The sequence below is a fragment of the Perca fluviatilis genome, chromosome 19 (assembly GCF_010015445.1).
Source record: "Perca fluviatilis chromosome 19, GENO_Pfluv_1.0, whole genome shotgun sequence".
Taxonomy (NCBI): domain Eukaryota; kingdom Metazoa; phylum Chordata; class Actinopteri; order Perciformes; family Percidae; genus Perca; species Perca fluviatilis.
In genome coordinates this window covers 8,826,637-8,843,545 of record NC_053130.1, presented here as the reverse complement: position 1 = coordinate 8,843,545, position 16,909 = coordinate 8,826,637, and the positions used below count along the sequence as shown (strand labels likewise).

Below are 16,909 nucleotides of genomic sequence, written 5' to 3'. Positions count from 1 at the left end.
CAGGAAACATGGAAGATGCAACAAAGTTCCGCCGGCTACAATCAAGCCAAGAACGTAAGGTTTATGCCGTAACCACCAGACTACCAGGCGCGCCACAGGGCAGTATGTTTAGTAGAAATAAATGGTTTATCCCACTTGGTTTGTGTGTTCCACCTATGCAGCTAACAAGTGCAAGTCAAGATTCGGAGAGTGGAGCTCTGGTGGTTTCTGGTCAGTTTTTGTGGCTATTGGCTATATTAAGAACTGTAAACATGTTTTCAGTGATATCTGGTGTAACATTAGGGCCACAGGTCAGGAGCATGCGATTAGTTCTTGGTGTGGATTTGGATCCAGGTGTGGATGAAGGACATTGCCTAACATTGAGAGTGTGAATATTTTGACAGCCACATGTGATGGTGTGTGTGTTTTTATGCAAATCCATATGTTGATGCAGATTAAACAATTCAAAAGAATTTCTTTGTGATGTGTTGTGTGATGTGCAGTCTCTGATGACTTTCTATTTTAATAGTAAAAACTAGAACATTCACACACAAGCAGTCTAGTGAACTATCTTTGTTTTCCCTACTTAAATAGAAGATTTGAACATAAACATGCTGAAACTCCTGCATCTTTTGGATTAGCAAAGTGAATTGCTGAAGTTTCATCCAGATCCACATACTATTTTTTGAGTCCAGGTAATGCACACACACTATTTTGAATGCAAACTATATATCTGAAGAAGTAAAATCAAGCAGATACACGGTATCACCTTGAACAATGTAAAGGTGGCATTTAAAACGAACTAAATTATGATTTCTAGAAAATACTAGCACCCAAACACCCGTATATTCACAGCAGGATGAAGGAATGCATAATTCTATAGAGACATATAAAGATGGAGGCGGCAGCAACACAGGCATAGAAACAACTCTAAAAGGCCAGTTTCATTCCAGTTGGGTCCACCGAGGCTGAAAATGTAAGCACTCATGGTATGTCAGGTGTTTCGAATAAAAGCGAGCATGAAAGGGCATATGAGGGAGAGAGAATCACGCATGTCTGTGGACGCTGACTCTCGCAGATTCACATCAAAGTTCAACATAGAGGCCATGAAGCAGAAGCGCTGCTGAAGGTCTTGCTGTGTGTTCAAGGTGAGTTCATGAAGCTGTTATATGTGTGTGTCAAATTAAAACACTCTGTGCTTGACAGATGTGATCATTGATTTCACCCAGAGGTGGACTGCAACAAGGTATTTACTTAAGTACTGTGGCCTTGAGATCTGAGGCTGTGACCTTTGAGATAAGTGACGTTTTGTGAGACTTTATTCTTTTAGTCTATATTTTTTACGCTATTGGAGATATTGTACTTTTCAGTCCTCTGCATTCATCTGACAGCTGCAGTGACTACTTTGCAAATTGTGTTATTTGATTCTATTCAGAATGCTAAACAAAATGATTGATAGAGTATAAACCAGTCCACAGTGAAGTGCAATATGTACAGACACCTGATTCATAGACCAACAATCCTGACACAGTAATATAGGCCCATCATAACTCTCTGAAAGGGGTCAAATAAATATTTTAACTTCACTGCTGATCGCCTACTTCTTTACTTTTACTCAAGTCCATTTTTTAAACTACAATGTTATGAAAGATGACACAGCTACTTCTCCCTCAATTTACAGTAAACTGTGGAATCGCGTACTATACAGCAGCAGTGGTGGGAAGTAACTAAGTAGGGTAGTCCTATTTATCTAAGTACTGTCTACTTATGTACAATTTCCAGGTACTTCCATGAGTAAAAATTTGTAAGCAGGACTAATAGAGTATTTTTACAGTGTGGTAATTCTACTTTTACCTAATTTAAATATCTGTAAATGCACTTAGTTACCTTACATCGCTGCATTTTGTTGACAGTACAAGTTTGAATGCAGGACTTTTACTTGCAATGGGGTATTTTTACATTTTGTTATTGCAACTTTTTCATTTAATAGCAAACGATGTGAACACAACAAATACCTTGAGTCATATGGCTAGCAGCGAGTAAAACTACACGTCCCTGAATCCTTTGCGGCGACGCTATCTCCTCCTGCAACGTACGCTACCAGGCAGCCAGAGAACCATAGACAGTTTAACCGAACGGGCAGAGCAGCTCAGCTCCGTGTTTACGTTGAGATGCTCACAACAAAGGACAGCACACCGCGGAGAGGCTGTCATTTAAAAGAAAGCACCGTGATATTTAGTCGGTGAGCATTTACAACTCATAACTCCAGGAAGAGGAGCAACAAATAACACAAATTCTCATCTGATTCAATTTGTTTACGGTTTACTTTGATTTTTTTGGGAAAAGGAAGAACCAGCCAAGAGGGGAGAAATTAGGACGAAATATCCTTTTAATGTTTTTTTTTTTTTAAGCCGGTGGAGCGTTAGCTAGCTTGCTAGCCTCAGCAAGTTGGGGGAAAGCCAGGCAGCAGCTGGTGGAGAAGCTAGCAGCACCGAAGACAACAAAAGGACTACATCATTTATATCGCAGTGAGTACATGTTTACACCTGACTTCTCTTAATGATTATAACAGCAGTTAAACACGAACGTTAGTAGGCTAATTCAGTGCTAGCCAGTGTTCCTTGTTATTATCCGTCACCTGCTTTGTCCTGCCAACGGCTCTGACACCATGAGCTGCTCGTTTATTAATGCTACTTTAACGTTACCTCATTTAGTAATGTCCATACACTCAGCAAGGTAAGTCCTCACAGGGCTTTTATTGTAAGCGCTGCAGCTGCGGAGTGCTGATCTTTGTCAGTGTTCTGCACATACTCATGCACCTGTTTTGCCTTTATCTTAGTGGAAATCAGAAGCTTCTAGTGTGTGTGTGTGTGTGTGTGTGTGTGTGTGTGTGTGTGTGTGTGTGTGTGTGTGTATGTGTGTGTGTGTGTGTGTAGGCTTCAGAGATGCAGGTATTAGTTTACATCACTTCCAGTCTGCATGCTGACCTGTCACATAGAGAGGGGGGGAGGGGGGAGGAAGGGAACATTGCCTGATAAGGAATCAAGCAAATGCAAGGACTCGTGCCATTACTGTAGCTTGATTGCAAGTTAATGACTTCCCTCCCCTCCCTTCTTTCTCTATCTTCCATATCATTCTGTCTCTCACCCCCTTCCTCCCTTTCTCTTTATTTTCCTCTCCTACCCTCCACCCTAGTCTTGTTCACTCTGTAGCGATGATGTGATAAGTGTATTGCTGAAGGGGATCTCGCTGACTTCCCTTCTCTGTGTTGGAAATGTCACAGTAAAGACAGACGGGCATTAACTCCATCTGCTCCACCACGATGCTCCAGGCCTTATTTCCATTGTCTGCTTGTCAATGTGATGATTAATCAGGACTTGCAGTGGATTTCATTCTTTCAGTATGACTTTAACAAACCCAACAAGACGCATTTGTATTAGGATTTTCAAATGATAGAAGCTACCCGCACTGAGTACAAAGTATCAATGCTAGCAGGAGACCTACATTTAATACTGAAAATTTGCATCTACATACTGTCACCTCAGTCCAACAACTGCTCCATAAGAAACACAGTTGGTTGAGTAGACAATGCAACAACTTTTTTTTTTTTTCTTTACTATTTGGTGTATATTCTGAAAGTTAAACACACGATAAAATTAATCCACAAAGTTTGGATAAAGGGAATTGTTAGTTTTTGTTTGAACAAGTGATAGTGCAACAAACCCATGTATTTTAAGCACTCACACTATGTTGCAACTATCCCTGTTTGAGATTCATCAACTTCCTGCAAAAATAACTAGTGTATCAGGCTACACTTCATTTTTTTGTCAAGTTGCAACAGTGATATCTGCTAAAACAGTGATGTCTTGGTATATAAAAAGGCTGAAGAATCTTTATTATATTTTTGTGCAGACTATTTCAAGTCTGCATTCTCACAGTCCTATAAATAGTGATAACTTCTTGTGTGAAGTGCTTGGGACACAGGGCTTGCATTGGGTGTGTTGCCAACAGGCCTGAGTGCGTGTGCGTTTGTGTGTTCTCTAGCAAGGTTTAGAGTCTCAGTTTCTGGGTGGAAACCGGAGCTGACTGTGTCAGACGGGAGCACAGAGAGAGCTCTGATGTCTTAATGGAGGCTCAGTGCTGCCCATATCCTTAGTAACCTGGTCTGTGGGGACACAGAGAGGCCTCCTTGTCTCGGCCTGTGCTGGATGCTCTATCACTGCTGTCCAGGAATAATAATTAAAAAAACCCTCCAAATGTCATCAATAATTTTTTTAGGGCTGTCAAACTAATAATTTTTTTTAATCGCTGAATTTCTATAGTTAATCGCATGTTTAGCACATGATTAATATTATATTATTTTGCATTTCAGAACAGTTTTTAAATACATATTAACAATGGAAAGCAATTCTTACCAGTGTATCTTGATTGGGAATCAAATGAATGCAAAGAAAGTGACTTTATGAACTTGATTTTAAGATTTGTATTTGTTTATTATTTATTTATTTACTGTAAACAAAAGAAAAATTTTAATCTGGCATCAGTATTAGGGTTGGGTATTGTTTGGTTTGGATACCGGCGCTAAAGCGGTACTTTTAAAACGGTACCGTGCCTTAACGGTGCCTGAACCGATACTTTTTAAGAAAGTTAAAAAAAGAAGGGTACTAAACAACAGTTGGCGACATTAAAGAATGGCTTGTTTATTGATAAGGCCATATGGTCAAAATTACATGATTTAATAATAATGTAATAACTATACCAATAACTTATTTCACTAGTAATAGCTGTTGAACGACAAAAACAACCACCAGATGGGAAAAGGGCATTTAACAATAACTCTGAATGCACCACAAGGCTGTAGGTTACCACTTTCATTGAATGCACCGTCTGTGTTTTTCCGAGAACGGCAGCTGCACATTGTTACATCCCGATGTCGGAATCCTCTACAGTGAAATACAGACAAACTTTACACCATTTAGCGTTAGCTGCCAGCATTGTAACCGTGTTTAATACAGCTACTAGCTAGCAGTAGGCTAACGTTAGCTGCTGTTGAATGTATTGTTAACTAGCGTTAACTAGATGTTTCTGTTGCCTGTAAGGTCTGTTTCAGAGCATCAGAGAGAAGCGCTGAAGCACCGGAATGAGGCACCCAAATCCGCGTTGCTATTCCTGCAGCAGCAGGATGTGTTACGTGGAAGTATGGCAAAGGGTCAAAATAGTAGCTTGTTAGGCATGACGCGAAGCCCAGTGAAGTGAAAATAAATTAATAAATGGTGGCATGCGATTTAAAAAACAAACAAAAAAAAACGCGTTATGCTCGGCCCTTAATTGCATCACGATGCGGACAGCCCTAATTTTTTTTTTTATGTTTTTATTTCAATTAACCCTTGTGTTGTCCTTCGGGTCCCAGTGACCCGAAGGACAACACAAGGATTATGTACTTCCGTTTACTTTGTTGAGAATTGCTCTCTAAACAAGGGTTAATACAGCACCTTAGTTCTTGTTTGTACAGCATTTTGGTCAGCTTAAACTGTGTTTAAATGTGTTCTAGAAATAAACTTTACTTACTTACTTTACAAGAAACAGGGTTTAGAGAGCAATTCTCAACAAAGTAAAGGGAAGTACATAATCCTTGTGTGGTCCTTCGGGTCACTGGGACCCGAAGGACCACACAAGGGTTAAAAGCGTTGTGGTCTTGTACATGCTCAGCAAGTTGTGTGATCCAATAGGACCATGAAACGCTTTTAAAATACTGAACAGAATTACAAAAGTGCTTCCTATCAGTCCAATAAGTATGGCTTATAATATATAAAAAAAAAAATTAAGTTTACTTTTGCATTTATATACATTTTCAGGATGGGAAAAATGCTAAATCTATGATGCAGTAGTTGCAAATTGCAGCACAGGATTTTGTTGTCAAATATAGCTTCTATAAATCATCAATTCACGATGTCCTTCTAAATCCTAGTTGTAAGATCAAAAGACAATGACAAATGTCAGTGACCACACACACACACACACACACACACCACATAACACCCTCGCCACCTCATCCCACCCTTTAATGCCCCTAATATACATAGCTCTCAGGTAATTTGAGGGTAGGAATTAATTACAGGTGACAAATTACTAATTTGTGAGAAAAAATGAATAGTTAAAAGAAACTATCAAACATTTTAACCTTGATATTGTACTTGATATATGCTCTGTAGACTGAGCTAAGTGTGAACTGTGTGGAAACCTACTGTACTTTGATTGCATATTGACTCGTAAATAGATGAAAAGCTGTAACAATCGGTAACAGTTGGTCGTTAACACCTTGTTGTTGTTGAGTGAGTGTGTTGGAGATTCAAACCAACGTGCCAAACGGCTGTGTGTGCGTGTTAATGAAACCTTAATGATGTTAACAGCAGGTTTTTCATCAGAGGATACTTTTATTTTGTAATTGTTTGCATTTTATCTTTTTGCATGGACGTGTCTATAGTGTGTAGTTTCATCATGGAAGGCCTCTTAGCTCAGTGGGGATCTGCGGGTGTAATTTTCGGCACAGCTGAGCGGCAGATTCCCCCCCCGCTGTGTGTGAAGAGCTTGGCATTCTCCTCCCGGACGGCTTACTCTTTGCTGGACTGGTAAACAGGCTGAAGTTTGTGGAGGGAGATTACGTCTGTCATGGAAAGTGGGTCAGACAGTAGGCACGTTTTTATGGCCTTGTTTTTGCAAGGTAGGGAAGGAAAGAGTTGGGGGGCATTAAACCACCACTCAATTTCCATCGTGTTGCTTGAGGCCGCCTGTGTTCGGTACAGTTCTCTAATACTCTCCCTCCTGTCAGAATCATTATCAATCAGTTTCTCAGATCAGATACAGTACCTCTGCTAACTAGGCATTCATACTGCAAGCATCTTAGGTGATCCTGTGTTGAGGGGTGTGAGGGACTTTGTCAAGTACATTCAAGTGTGTTCAGGCAGAGCACAAAGTGAATTTTTGCCTTTTGTTACCCGCATGAATTTGACCACGGTATTTATCCGCCCCAAACAGCCAATGTACAGATGTTAGCAGTGGCTAACTGGCAAGGTTGTGTGTGTGTGTGTGTGTGTGTGTGTGTGTGTGTGTGTGTGTGTGTGTGTGTGTGTGTGTGTGTGTGTGTGTGTGTGTGTGTGTGTGTGTGTGTGTGTGTGTGTGTGTGTGTTGTGGTCCTCAGAATCTGATTGATCTCACCAGGAACGTTTTTGTGTTATCTTCCTCCAATCTCTCTCCCTTTTCCTCTTGTCTCCATATGTTCATAAAATGAAAACTTAAAGATGCCTCTGGGATCAGAGCATATTTGTTTCTCAAATTATAGCATTTTTAACTAGCTCAATTATTGCTAGTTGAAAATGCAATAAAAAGCTTGGACACTTGAACGCCTTTTTTTGTTGTTGTCCCAAATCGCACTGATCCAGGCTGTTGCTGTCCACCTGTGTCTTTGCATTGACTTTATGTGCAATCATGCTGCCTAAAATTCATCTTGTGTTCTTTTGGACGAACACACTATATCTCTATATCTTAGTCTCGCTTTGCCAGACCTTCCTCCACAAGCGCTGCGGAGGAGGGTCTTGCTAGTCCCCACAGCAATCCGGTATGGTAGAGAAACGGGCTCTGGTTTATTGGCATTTCTTTAATAGCAATCGTCATGGGTGGCACTAAGCGCTGCACGGAGCCCCGGTTCCGCTGCAAAATAGCCTCGGGAAGGAACTTGTACTCGTGTGTACGTTCAAAAGATGTTTAGTCGTACAACAGAAAATTCAGATTGGACAGATAGTCTAGCTAGCTGTCTGGATTTACCCTGCAGAGATCTGAGGAGCAGTTAACCATAGTCCTCATAAATCCACCGGAGTTTAAAATGCCAACACAAAGAAAGCAGCTGGAAAAGAGTGACATCCGGCAGAATTTCATCAAAACTTCCCCAATCAAACAATACCTGCATTGATCCTTTTTGTACCCAGATGAATGGTAAAGAGACAGGAAATTGTTCTTGGTTGATGGGATGCAACAAAAACTGCAGCATCATTACGTTTTGTGGTGTGACAGTGTAAAGGTGCTGCGTGAAATTCATCAGTAAGAAAAACATTTTCTGGTAAAAATAAAATTCTTCCCGTAGTTCATCACACATCCACGTTATCATATGAATTATGTAAACTCAGTACAGTACAAACTGTTTATTGTAAAGCCTATAAATTATATAAATCTGGTTTGCTCAGAGTAATAATATGTAATGTAAGGAAAAAAAAAAACAAAGCACATTGGTAGAGAAGTACCTGCACAATAGCTGAATGCCGATTGTACAATGTAGTCCTTTCTCTTTCTGTGAGTGTGTACCTTCTTCATCACACCATCTCTCTTAAAGTGCTCATATTATGCTTTTTGGCTTTTTACCTTTCCTTTATATCTTTTTTGTGCATGTAATAGGTTTACAAAGTGAAAAAGCCCAAAGTCCACCCCAGAGGGACTTACCATCTCCAACAGAAAACACTGTTCACCAACTGCTCCAAACAGCTCTGTTGTAGTCCAGCCTTTACTTCAGAGACAAACGCGCGTCACTTTGTAGCACACGTTATAATGCTCGCCTAGCTGCTAGCGAGGCACTCCCTCAAACTCTGCTTCTGACTGGCTAGTAGTGCTTACCTAGCTATTGAGCATGTGCGACTCCCAACAAAGATGGAACAGAAGTGTGATACCTCACTCTGTAGCTAAAACGGAGAGCTCAACACACAGGGTGAAAAGAGGAGCTGCAATGTGTGTACAATGTGCAGTACAACAAAAATACCGGTATAGTGTTTTTGGAAAATTAAACCATGTAAACCTATTCTGATATAACCTCTATACAATTATGAACCTGAAAATGAGCATAATATGAGCACTTTAATGTCGAGCTTCTGAGGAGACTATTCATCATTTATTTAAGGAGCTATTTTAGTAGTATATTTATGCACGGGTGAGTATGGTCACCCATTGTGTTCCATAAAAATGAAGAATATATTTCTTATTTCTCTCGCTGCCTCTCTTATTTATCTTTTACACTTATCCATTTTGTTTGTATTTGTCTCTTTCCTCCCGTTTACTTCTCAGTCACTGAAAGTAACACCAATGCTTCTCCCCTGCTGCCAATACCTGAGTCAGAAAAGTAAGGGAGGGGAAGAACTGAAACATAGTGAGGCTGTTCAGCTCCTTTCAAAACAAGCTGTTGGGGAGTGCACAGTCCTATTTGGCTTTGACTTTTTACTTTAACGGTAAGTTAGCTGATATTCATGAATAGAAACCTTATTTGTAAATGTTGACGGAGTTCTGGGGGAAAAAAATATCTCTTAATGTCAGAGATGTGCTGACACAAGAAGAGCTGAAACATGTTAGGGGGAAACTAATAACATTGCAGTATTTTATTTGACCTTTTTGCAATAAACATTGAGAAATGGAACAAATGAAATAATGTCACCGTATCTGTGCAGCTTGTTACCTCTGTATCTCGACTGGGAAAGGGTGAAAGAAAGAGAATACAAAATAATACAAATATAAGCCCTTTCATCAACAAATCTTATTATTATTATTATTTTTTTTTAACAAATCTTATTTTTGTTCTTGTTTTTAATTACTGATTGTTAGAGCTGAAATGATTGGTCGATGAGTTGATAGTCAGAAAAGTAATCTGCAACTATTTTGATGATTAAAATTAAGTGTTTAGGTCTTTTTTTTTATTAAAGCAAAACAAACCATTCGATGGTCCATAGTGTTTCCATTGTGATGATATGCTGCTCTTCTCTGTTCACTGTAAACTGAATACCTTTAGGTTTTAGACTCTTTAATATATGAGACATTAGAAGACTTTACCTTTGGCCATTTTAACAATTTTCAGTTTACTGACATTTTATGGACTAGATGAATTGTTTAATTCACCCCTACTCTAATGTTAGATGCAAATCTAGAAGTAGTGTCCTTCTTGTTAACTTTCTTAAATGTATTTTTCTATGCATGCTAGATTAATCAGTCTTCCCTGAAAAAAATTGTGATTAGTGTTTTTTTCCAAAACCAGATGGGCAAAAAAAACATTGCTAGTTTCATTTTATATCATGCAGTAAAAGGATTTATATAGTGTACCGTGGTGGGCCAGCCTACAGTACTTTGCCTTATTATTAGGGCTGTCAATCGATTAAAAAAAATTAACTAATTAATCGCACAATTTGCTGTAGTTAATCGCGATTAATCGCATTTTTAAATTGAGACTGAAGCTTGTAGTAATGGATATTTAAATAATGCTAAATCACTTAACTTTACAAATATGAAGAGAAAACAAACAAGGAAAGGTTCTGCTAAGTTCAGAATGTTTAATATCTTTCAGAACAGCAGCAACAATTTGGCTTATTTAGTCCTGCTGAAACGGCTAGAAACTGTCCGACTTGAGAGCAGATTTTTGTCACCACCCCCAATATTAGCCACATACCTAATATACCATATTCTGAATAATATACAAATATATATATAGAGAGAGAATATAAATTACAATCTAGGCAGTACTTAATATCATAAATATTATAATATACATAGTGTTTAATCTGAATGACTAAGCAAAGCACATATATCTAAACACAGAAATGCACATCAATATCAATGTTACACATTAAACCAGTAACCCAAGATCACAAAGGTGTATGTTGGCCTAAAGGGAAAACATTGAGTGTAGTTTTAGATAGCGACGCTGTGCACAGCAATCCATTACCAATGTAAAGCGATTGACTACATTTCCCTTCCAGCACCGCAACCAGGAAGTAGCTTGTGTGACAGTGAGACGCACCAATTTCAAACATTTACTGGAATATAGTCACGGATACTATCGAGTCGACAGCGTTAAACATCAGACTGCAAATAAGGTTTTATCAGCGTAACCAACGTAACAGTTATCAAGCAAACAAATCGCGCACGTATACATCGGCAGCACAGCAGTAGCTCAACAGACAAATCAAACTTAAACTGCAGCTCAATGTAGCGAAACAGCAGCTTACCGGTGGTGCATCTCTCCTGACGAGACAACATGTCGGAACTAGTACTCGGTCCCGTTTATAGCCCGCGCTCATTCATTTCTGGATTCTAACACATCATCTTTTTTCTCTTTTGGGATCTTACTGGTCCATGTTTCAACTCTTGACTGGCCCGTAGGCCTACTTCAATCAGGTAAATCCCTCCTAGAGTAGCGCCGCCTGCTCTTATGGAGACGTATTACGTTTCTCAGCCGCCACATGAAGTAAACAAACACAGCTGCATTAATTTCGTTAATTTTTTTTAACGAGTTAAATATAAAAAAATTAACGCAAAAATTAACGCGTTAATTTTGACAGCCCTACTTATTATATTACATCCTTTAACCATTGCACATCATTGTGGCTACTGAATGGATATATTGTTCAGCTGTAACACCAAAACAGGACCACTTCTACAATTTGGGCAAATACACCCCAAAAATTCACCCTACTTCCTGTTTTACCACCCAACTAGATTTATATTAGAGCAGGACCTCCTGACCATAATTTGTTATGTACCAAAGTTGCTTGTAGGGCGCTGAAATATCCAAGATGTAGACAAAAGTTATCAAGTGGTAGATGCTGGTCATTTCCTACTTTCAGTGATAGTTGTTCCCCTGAGAAACTTGTTTCTTAATTTTTTACCTCTCTGTTGTGTGTTCAGCACCTCTGCCCAGACTCAAACCACAGCCTGTTTCACCTTAATTTTCCTTTGTATCAGCAGAATCTTTCACTTTTACAAGCAAGAACCGAAAGCCCTATTGAGGTTATACATGAAATGTGAAAGTAAGGAAGTGTTTTGAGGGTGTGAGTGTGTTTGTATGATTCTCAAGATACCATCTCTATGGTTTCCTTGCTGTGTAGTTCATTCAGGCGACTGCACCCAAAACTACTGATACATTTTGGCACCTTCTCTTTTCCACACGCACACACATATTCATATGTACACACAGACCTGTAATTATCAAATCCCCTCTGATCATGCATGATTGCCATTTCCTGCTTCACTTTCCAACCTTCCTGTCTCAAACGATCTTGCGTGTACATCCTCACACACACACACACACACAAATGTGTGAGTGTGTAACTTGTTGTGGCTTCCCAAGGGATCACTGCTGTTTCTGCGACTGCAGTAAAAGACTGGGCAGTAGTTGCTGAAAATCCATTAACTAATTAAAGTCTGAGAGTCCTTGTGCTCAACACAGCAACAGCAGACAGTTGCTGAGATGTGAAACACAAGCAGAATTGGCAATTCTGAAATTTAATTGATTACATAACATGTGAAACAGTTGCTTAGACAGTCCCATTCATTTCCAGAAATCTTAAGTCTTATGAGGTGGAAGCAATGCCAAAACCCAAACTCACTCCACTGAAGCCTCAATGCCAGCACCACCAAGCACTAGCTTGTCTCATTCGGCTGGACAAGAGGTTAATGATTACAAACTATGACCAGGTGCAGCACAATTAGGCCTACATAGACCTCTCCCTTTTCATTCCCCAGAGAAATGCAACCTTACCAACACTGCAAGGACCCAAACAGGAACGGACGGTGAACGGAAACATGAATCAGCCTCAAGCACGCAGCTGTAGAAAACGTCTTCCCTCTGATGTTTTCTAGTTTCTGTAATATTGACCTTTTAGTTTAGGGTATGTGGGAACAAAATTGTCTGATACCACTCTTGGCATTTCATACTGCCACCCTGACTGTTTCTAACTACAGCTAGCCTCTATGTGTAATGAATTATAAAGAGCTTTTATGTTGACATAGTTTTACAGACAGTTTAGATTAAACGGTGTGTTTGAGCTTTTTTTAAAAACACTGCCACACACATGCCACCATTCACTTGTCAAATAGACATAAACTGGCAAAAGGCTAAAGTGATAGAAAGCAGAACAGCTCCGAGAGGGAATATCGGCTGTGAAGAAACAAAGCTCTGTTCTGCTGTACCATGCTTCTAAGAAGGTCACATTGTAGACTACTGTATACGATCAGGAAATGGCGCTTGGCTGTAGAAGCACTAAGGTTTTTGTGAGAGTATGTATAATTGCTTGTCCATATGACCATACACCCACATGTGTTTAGCTAGCCAGTCGGTGTACAGTACGTCCTTGTGTGCATGACTGCATGCAATTCACTTTTGTGATTGCACCAATTTCAGTTTTTGATTGTAAGTGGCGCACAGGCCTTCAAATGCTTATATGTCTACATCTCTATGTGGATTTTTGTGTGTGCGCGACATTGCATGTGTTTGCATCTTGTTGCACATCCGTCAACAGAGCTGTTTGTTTTCTGTGTTCATAAGCCGGTCTGTGTTCTTCCCACTGAATCATTGATGAGATTGTAATTTGAACGCTGGCCCTCCTATTTCTTTCCCTACCTTCTGTCTTCAGTTTGCCTCCTCCCAGCGTCGCTTACAGGAAAAACCAGTAGGCTGCTCTGACAAAACACAGACAGCAGCTCTGCCCTGCAAACTTAATAAAGCAACCATTACAAAATTAAAAGCACCACAGAAACAAACAGTTGCAGTAACTTTTCCATTTATATTTTAAAGCACACACTAATGATGAAACTGTTATGAAAGAAATGGTTACTCACCTTTTTTGGCAGTTCATCATGCCTTATGTCCACACATTTATTCACATATTTTTGTGGCACAGTCCTTTGGAGATCAGCACCTATTCTGTTCCAGTCATCGAATGCTTGTAAGCATAAAACAAAATTTTACCAAGAAAAAATAGCAGATACTTTAAAAACAATCTTGACTCTTGACTATCAAATGAAACTGATCTATTAGTTTATCGAGAGAGGCTTTTCTAATGTCCAGTTAATCATTTCAGTCAGTTATTAGGCAAAAATACCAAGAATTCACTGGTTGTGGTTTTTAAAATTTAAATGTTTGCTGGTTGTCTTAGTCTTAAATAATAGTAAGTTGAAGGATCTTTGGCTTTTGGACTCTTTGTCAACAAAACAAAGTAATACATACATTTACAGACCAAATGATCAATTGATTAACCAGAAAAATATAAATAATAATAAAAAGGCAAAGAATAAAACACAGGACACAGTCATAGTCAAAGTCAAACAAATTAAATAAAAAAAAAAAACTTAAAGAATCTCAGTTTACTGATGGGTCACAGACTGATGATTTGAATATTTGACTTTCAGTGTTGGTGTTCCTCTACACTACATTAGAGGCCTTATGTTAAATTCATTCCTTTTACTCACACAAAATGAGGTTTCAGCCACTTTTCTTTTTTAATTCAAGCAGCCTAAGTTGGATTTTGGGAAGTCTGATTCACATGCATATTTCAAAAGTTATCCCAAAAAAAGAAATACAAAACAGGAACCACCGCCACTGTTTTTAATTCTCTTCCTAAGCTGCTTTTATTAGGCAGTAAAGCCAACAGTGGAAAGAAGACTTGACCCATATGTTGTGAGTCAGATTCACCTCTCTTTACAGTGAAATGAGTACCCTGACATGTATTCTAGTCCTTTGAGCCTCCAAATAGGCTGACCCTGGACTCAAGTCCAGCGCCTCTGGCTCAAACTGAGGACCCTGTTTTGGTGGGACTGGTCCTGCATCCTGGATCCTTGGAGATGCCGGTCTCTAAAACCAAGTTCAGACCAAAGATTCGTGATGAGACGAGTTGAAACTACTTGCAGCGCGTGGGTCTGCAGCGTTCTGAAACCTGCCAGTTGCCACACCAATGCGACTAGACGAGACGGTGTGTCATCTCCATAGCAATGACTCTTTGTACTTCCATCCTAACTTCCAGGCTTTTTGTAGCTAAATATTTCATTTGTTGCGTCTAAATGAGAATGTGGATAACGTTGATTTGGTTGGGGTTAGGCATTTGACCTCGAGTGGTTAAGGTTAGGATAGGGTTAGGGTTACGTTACAGGGAATTTTGGACACTAAACTGCACATATTCCTTGAGATACTTTCTACAGTTACATTTCAAGTGATGAATCGGTGAAAACACGTTTTATTTATCTGATTCACGGCTTTGTCCTAGGCTCTCCCTCTCTTCAGTCACACTCTCGCTCGCTCGACCGTACGTGCTTGCTGGCGCACGTTGAGCCTCCGTTAACAGTTTGTAACAGAAATAAAATGGATTATGGATAATTGTATTGTAGCTGACTTTACAAGATGACTTCGCTATTGGCTGTTCAAACAGGTGACGTCCCTTATGTTCTAAAACCAGCCTCTGGAGACTTGACCAGCTGAGTCGCAGGCGCCACCATCAGCTGGTTTGAGTCGAGGTGAGACGGGCCGGTTCAGACCGCTGCAACTTTTCTCAGCAACGTTCTAAAACGGTTTCGTCTTGTCGCAAATCTTTGGTCTGAACTGGGCTTAAGACCCCAAAGCAACTTGTATTTTGTTTTGAGCAGCAGGAATTTGGCCCAAAGGTTCCAACACCAGTTTTCCTTTTTAGGAGTGAATAGTGTAGGTGTGAATGGTGCTGTCATGCACTAGGAAATATCTGGTCCTTGTGCACTTAGCATACTTTGAAGTTAAAAGTGTGTATTTTTCGTGCCTTGGTTGACGTATGATTTTCATAGTTGAAATTGGTCAGAGAGGTGTGATTGTTGGCTTTTCAGCAGCAGAGCACGTTTTACTGCACATTTCAGCATGTGTTGGTTTTGTTAAGCGTGAGGCCCAATAGCTTTTGATGCCATCTTCACTATGTTCACATCTGCTTTCAACAACACAGCTTGGGTTTACATTCCTCACCTTGTTTCTAATGTTCACGTCCTTTTCCTGACCCGCTCCGCATATTTCATGCCTTGCTGTTTATAGCTGATGAGTGTGAGTATTGTTGTGGCAACGCTTCCTCAGGTCAAGTGTTTGGCATTGAGCCCAAGTGGATTATTCTAATCTGTCTTGTTACCGACTACTCCTTTTTTTTTTCCATCATAGTCACATCTATGGAAGATCCTCTTTAAAGTAGCTCAGCATGGCTTAATATTGGCCACCTTGTGTCTGTGTATACTAACTGTGTTGGTAACAGCACATGGGGAAGTGGTTTGCTTTGAGTACCAGTTTATATGCTCTCTAGTGTAGGCTAATAGTTACTCCAGAGAGCCCAGACACCACAGAGTGTGCATGTCTTGTAATACGTTTCTGTAAAAAGGGTGATAAAAAAGACAGATGGGCTAAAGCTAATTCATTTTTTATTTGCCATGTTATAAGGCATGTGTGCTCTATCCTGAGTAAGCAGGTTGTTCATCACACAGTAAGTCTACGGTTTATTCACATTTGGCAGACCCTCTCGGGCAGAGCGAATTAGAGTGCTGCTCAACTTTCATGATTCAGACAAACAAAACAAAATCAGACCGTTCGACCCCCGGTCCGGGCAGGGCCTGTCTGTGTGGCGTTTGCATGCTCTCCCCGTGTTTGCGTGGGCTTCCTCGGGGTGCACCGGTTTCCTCCGATCCATAAAGACATGCATGCTAGGTAACTAGGACTGCAGTTGAAAATGAGCCGGCTGGCTAACACTGGCACAATTACAGAAATGTTGATTAATGTGCATTGTCTTCACCCTGTGAGGATATATATTTGGTGGCAGTCAAATCATCCTTTTAATTAATTAGGTAGCCATAAGGTGCAACAGGGAGAAAATATGATGACTAGACTTACTATCTTCAAATCATTCTTTATGGATTAGTTCACTAAAAACCTTTCTTTCTGTAGACCAAGTGTGAGGTGTATAAGGTAATAATCGATTAATCTAGGGCTGCAACTAAGTATTATTTTCATCATCAAGTAATTTGCTGATATTTTTTTGTTTAAGCAAATAATTGTTTTGTCTTTAAAATGTCACATTTTGGTGTTTTTCCTTAAGAAAAATAACAGAAATTATGAATCGATTATCAGAGTAGT

The 16,909-nt window shown here is 39.7% G+C and overlaps 1 protein-coding gene across 1 annotated transcript in view; it reads left to right on the top strand.

The window, feature by feature from the left end:
• Nucleotides 1–2,086: 2,086 nt before the first annotated feature.
• The window catches only part of peli1b (pellino E3 ubiquitin protein ligase 1b), a 44,199-nt gene continuing 29,376 nt past the window's right edge, over nt 2,087–16,909 (top strand). Inside the window, exons 1-2 of the mRNA XM_039783419.1 lie at nt 2,087–2,221; nt 2,391–2,507. The gene's annotated coding sequence lies outside the window, so the exon portion shown is untranslated. The remainder of the gene's footprint in view (nt 2,222–2,390; nt 2,508–16,909) is intronic.